Source organism: Pipistrellus hanaki (genome assembly GCF_964339955.1).
Source record: "Pipistrellus hanaki genome assembly, chromosome: 15".
Taxonomy (NCBI): Eukaryota; Metazoa; Chordata; class Mammalia; order Chiroptera; family Vespertilionidae; genus Pipistrellus; species Pipistrellus hanaki.
In genome coordinates, this window is record NC_140517.1 from 26,019,380 (window position 1) to 26,025,116 (window position 5,737).

At 45.1% G+C, this 5,737-nt stretch overlaps 1 long non-coding RNA gene across 1 annotated transcript; it reads left to right on the forward strand.

Moving 5' to 3' along the window:
• Positions 1-389: 389 nt before the first annotated feature.
• On the forward strand, positions 390-5,436 carry LOC311632974. Its single transcript, XR_014796873.1, has 4 exons — positions 390-573; positions 1,134-1,331; positions 2,820-2,909; positions 4,834-5,436. It is a non-coding gene; the product is annotated as an uncharacterized lncRNA (long non-coding RNA).
• The last annotated feature ends 301 nt before the right edge of the window (positions 5,437-5,737 follow it).

The following is a 5,737-nucleotide window of genomic DNA, read 5'->3' on the forward strand; positions in this document are numbered from 1 at the left end:
CGGTGTGAAAAACTGGCTTGTGGCAGGTACTCAATAAATGTTAGAAGTTGGGCTTATGATCCTCAGGTGTAACACTTGTTGCACACCCTCCCTGATATCACGTTGTTAAGCAGCGTGACCCAGAGCAGGGATCCTGAGCAGTGTCCTCATACCATCAGAAAGCTGAGGACTAGCCGAAACCGGTTTGGCTCAGTGGATAGAGCGTCGACCTGGAGACTGAAAGGTCCCAGGTTCGATTCCGGTCAAGGCCATGTACCTTGGTTGTGGGCACATCCCCAGCAGGGGGTGAGCAAGAGGCAGCTGATCAATGATTCTCTCTCATCAATGTTTTTAACTATCCCTCTCCCTTCCTTTCTGTAAAAAAACAATTAAAAAAATATGAGGAAAAAAAAAAAAAAGCTGAGGGCTAGAGAAGGGACTTGCAGCTTTGGCTGCATATGAGTATCATCAGGGGATGGCTAACCACCGCCGTGCTGGCCCAGTGAGGAGCCGAGCCACTGCCTAGAAAGATAACCTATGGACCCTGAGCATCGAGGGAGCACGTGGACATGGACGGCACAAGCCAGGTTTCAGGTGGGAGGAGGGTTTGTATCGAGGACGGGGTGTGAGGAAGGAAGGGAATGGGAAAGCCCCCACTCAGGCAAGGGTGACCTAAGGCCACAAGAATGGGTGGGAGTCTGGGGAGGGGGGGCTGGTGTTTGATCATGGAGGAAGATCATGGACAGACATGGCCCTTTACCTTCCACGTCTCTGTTGTGGGTTGAGATGTGTCCCCCAAAAATATGTGTTGAAGTCCTAACTCCTGCTCCCTGTGAATGTGGCCTTACTTGGAAACAGGGTCTCTGCAGATAAAATCAGGCTGAGGTGATGTCATTAGGGTGGGCCTAATCCAATAGGACTTGGTGTCCTCAAAAGAGACAAGGAAGGAGGCCTTCTGAGGACAGAGACAGAGACTGGAGGGGTGCGGCCACAGCCAAGTGAAACCTGGGGCCACCAGAAGCTGGAAAGGCATAAGGATCCTCCCCTAGAGCCTTCAGAGAGGCAGCCTGCCAGCGCCTGACTTCAGCCTTCTGGCCACTAGAGCTGTGAGAAATCTTTGTTGTTCTAATCCCCCGTTTGTGGTGCTTTGATAGGGCAGACTTTGGACACTGATCCAGTCTTCAGGGCAAGGGCATGGATGTGCAACACTGCTGATGAACTACCCGAAGGCCACTTCCAACTGTTCTCTCACTGTCTCAGACTACAAAGGTTGGAAAGCAAAATTTTTATATGCCCACGTCCCTTGCATTCAGGAGTGACCGTGCAATTCAGTTCTGGTCAATAAGACCCAAGTAAGTCTTCCCAGGGGGGTCTGAAAATGTCTGCTTCTCTAACAGAGGGAAGTGTGTCCGGCACATCTTCTCCCTCCACATCAGAGCCTCTTTGAACACGGCATGGCCCCAGCATTAGGGGTCCATGGCTGCTGGCTTATTAGCACGGAGACTCACCCAGACTCTGTGCCTGGTATCATTCAGCTGCTCAGCCAAACTATGGCATGAGAAAAATAAACTCATGTTTGTTCAAATTAGTGGGTTTTCTCTACCTGCTGCTGAACGCTTTCCTAGTTGATATCATGCTCTGCCCATAGGAGCCTTTTCAGACCCCTCTTCCCTCTGGTGGACCAGAGAGGGTGAAGGTGGGAGCTCTGGAGGGAGGAATAAACAGATTCTAATTCCGACTCTCACCCCATCCCTCAGTGCCCCCAAGCTATCTACTTTACAAGATGGCACGAGAGTAGGTAGGGTCCTACAAAAAGCTCAGTACTAAAAACAGGGTCAAGGTCAGGGTCAGAACTGTCTCATCTTGCCTGGACTTTGGACAAGCTCTTGACACCAAATGGGTACCCCTTTCCTTAGTATGTGTGCTTGTGTCTATATCACAGACACCATCCTCCCCACCTGACCCCCAGCTGAGCTCAAGCCATTCCTGAATCAGAGAACAGTCATGGCAATAGGTCATCACGGTTGCTGCCATTTATGGGTTCTGTGCATGGGGCACAGAGCAGTAAATCCCTTGCCAAAGAACAGACAGCTAGTAAGTGACAGAGCTAGGCCTTGAGGCTGGCAGCTCACCATGCCTCCTGCCAAGTCTGAGCTAAGGGTTTTGGCACAAACAGCAGGAAGGGCAGAAATGCCAAGGGACAAAGCACTTTCATGTCTCATTTAACCCTTGTGGCATGCTTTGAAATCAATGGATCATTATCTTCACCTGGCAAAAAAGGTGGTCAGGCTTGGGGGGAGGAGAGCAGACACTGCAGAGCTTGGACTGGAACAACGATTTCCTGATCCAAAATCCTGCTCCCTCTAGAATGGCTGAAGATTGAGACCGGGTCGGGATTGCAACTCAGGGTGAGAAGGGTCACTGTAGAGCAAGTTTCTTCAACACAGTGCAGGTGACCCTGATATTAAGCGCTAACAACCTGTCAAGATCTACTGAAGTCTGAGTACTTAGTAGTGGCATCTCACTCAGTTCTCCTTTTACAGATGACGAGACTGAGGGTCAGAGAGGCCACTTGTCCTGTGTAGAAAGCCAGCAAGGACAGACCCGTGTCCTCTCCACTGTGCATCCCTGTCACATTGGGGGGGTTTCCTGACCACAGAAGCTTTAACATATACAAACCAGTATGTATGTTTGTCTGCTTTTATATGTATTTGGCTTACGATTTTGTTTGAAGTGTGATTTCTGTGACTGACAATTTTTTAAATCACTGATTCATGTGTCACACATGATTCTTTCATATATCTGATGCTTGGCACTGTGACTTACTTTCTTTTATGCAGGAATAGCATTCCATGAGGACATCTGTACAGAAAGATCAGAAGCATCCCTGTCTGTACACTTTACAGCCTTGATGCATGTCTCAGTGGAAGGTCAGTCCTGCTGATACACATATGCCAATGACTTAACTAAATTACTTTTTATTTTAATCCTCACCCAAGGACATGTTTTCTGATTTGAGAGAGAGAGAGAGAGAGAGAGAGAGAGAGAGAGAGAGAGAGAGAGAGAAGCATCTATTGTTTGCCTCGTAAACGCACCCCAAAGGGGATTGAACCCACAACCCGGGTATGTGTCCTGACCCAGAATTGGACTTACCACTCTTTGGTGCACAGGACAGCGCTCCAATCAACTCAGCCATACCAGCCAGGGCTAACTTAACTAAATTCTAAGCTCCTTAAAAGAAGGGACCAGGTTTGGTACTTTTTTTTTTTGTCACTTTGGGTTTTTAGCCTTATACACAGTAGGCACTTATCAAATGTTTGCTGATGGTTGTTCCTTCAGCAAAGTTCTTTTGCAATGCATCTCCCAAACAAATATTTTCTTCTGTAAAGATTATGGTACTGTGTCAATTTCTCCAGTTAGTGAGAAATCTTTCCTATCAGTTATTATGTGTTATGTATAATTATGGTTCTACCCAAATGCTTAGAAAGTAAAATTTAAAAAAAAATCTTGTTAATATTTCCTTGTAACATAACATTAACCCCAGAATAGAAAATACTTAAGCTGGAAGAGAATTTAGCAGTCAAATGAGTTAATTTCTTAATCAGCAGATGAAGGAACTGAAGTTCACAGAGGTAAAGGGCTGTCAGGGACCACCCTGTCAATCCACTTGTCAGTTTGCTGTTGGGAGCTGATTTCTGATGCAGAAAATTGATGATTCATATATCTAAAGGTTCTTTATCATCTCTATGTTTGACCTTATTTTTTCTGTATTATAAACATGATAGCATTTTGCAATAGCACATTCTATTCACAGTCAATCCGTGCATGCTTCTATCATTAGACATGACTTTATCCATGTGGCCAGCTAACTAGCAGCTCTCAGAGGGCATGGACCAGGCTTGCTCATGGCAACTAGGATGTGTAAGGTGATCAAGATAGATTTGTTGAATGAATGAAAGTTGGACTGAAGCACAGTGTATGACTTTCTCAACACTTCTGTGTTCCACTTAGCATATAAACTAGTGATAAAGTGAATTCATGTATTGAGACCTACAAACTGGAGGCTTTCCACCTCTGTGGCATGGGCATGTCACAAATCTAAACCTAAGTCAGCCTGTACTTATGGACACAGATGTCAAGGAAACCAATACTGTGTATACCAATCACAGTCCCCCAACTCAGCTTTAGCTAGCTTAGCTTAGAAAGTAGGAACTGCTGGCCTTCTCAACAAATCCTCGACTTCCTGGCCAATCGTGCCCTGTTTCCACGTCTAACATTCTATAAAACATGCTCTTTCTCAAAAGCCTGTGGGAAGAGGGTTCCACTGCTGGTGAGGCACTGTTTGCCCCAACTCATGGATTGTTTTTCCTTGAATCATTGACATCAAACTTATTACTAAATTGTTTTTCCTTGAATCAATGACATCAAACTTATTACTAAATTGTTTTAGCTTTGTCATTTGACACTAGATTATTCTGTTTAGTTGCGATGGGATTTTAGTGAGAAATACCTTTGGCTACACTAAACAGTGGCATTCAAATAGGGGTTTATTTTTCTCACATGACAAGAAATCCAAAGATGAGCAGTGCCCATGCTTCTCCATTAAGTGAAGCTCGGTGATATCAGGGGCAGCATCCTTGGTTCTTTTGGACTTTCCTTATGGTAGCAATTTGGCTGCCATATTGCTACAGCTCTAGGCATCACATACTGTATTCAATACAAGAAAAAGGGAGGAAGGGATGAAACCTGTAGATGTTTCTTATATGACCTGTAGATATTTCTTATAAGACAAAAAGCAAACACCCTTCCATAGATTTCTATTGTACTTAAATCTCATTGTGTCTGTGGCCACAGGAGATGAGGAAAGAAAGTGGCCTGACCAAAAGCTTCCTGATTGGACTTCCTCACTTGCACCTCTGCCATCGCCCTTCGAGAAGCATGCCCAGACTAGCCTGCTGATCCTGAGATGAGAATGAGAGTCAGGTGAAGGAGAGCCATCCCATTTGAGCCCAGCCTGGATCAGCCAGCCTCCATCAAGACCCCCAGATGGGTGAGTCTAGAGCTACCCTGTTGACCAGCTGACCCTCAACCTACCTGCAAATGTTTGAGAACTAATGTTTGTACAAAAACTCATATAATTTAACACCAAGACAAACCAATTAAAAAATGGTCAGAGGACCTGAACAGCCAATAGTCAGATGAAAAGATGCTCATTATCATCAGATAAATGCACACTAAAACCACAACAAACCCTGGATGAGAGTGTGTGTGTGTGGGGAGTTTGGTTGGAGTATTGTCCTGTACACCAAAAGGTTGCAAGTTTGATTCCCAGTCAGGACACATACCTAGGTTGTGGGTTTGATCCCCAGTCAGAGTGCATACGGGAGGCCACTGATCGATGTTTCTCTCTCACATAGATGTTTCTCTCTCTCTCTCTCTCTCTCTCTCTCTCTCTCTCTCTCTCTCTCTCTCTCTCTCTCTCTCCCCCTTCCTCTCTCTCTAAAAAAAAAAATCAGAAAAAAACATGTCTTCTAGTGAGGATTAAAAACAAAACAACCACAACAAGATATCACCTCACACCTGTGAGAATGGCTATCATCAATAAATTAACAAACAAGTACTGGCGAGGATGTGGAGAAAAGAGAATCCTGGAGCACTGTTGCTAGGAATGCAGATTGGTGCAGCTACTATGCAAAAAGAGTATGGAGTTTTCTCAAAAAATTAGAAATAGAACTAACTTATGACCTAGCAAATCCAC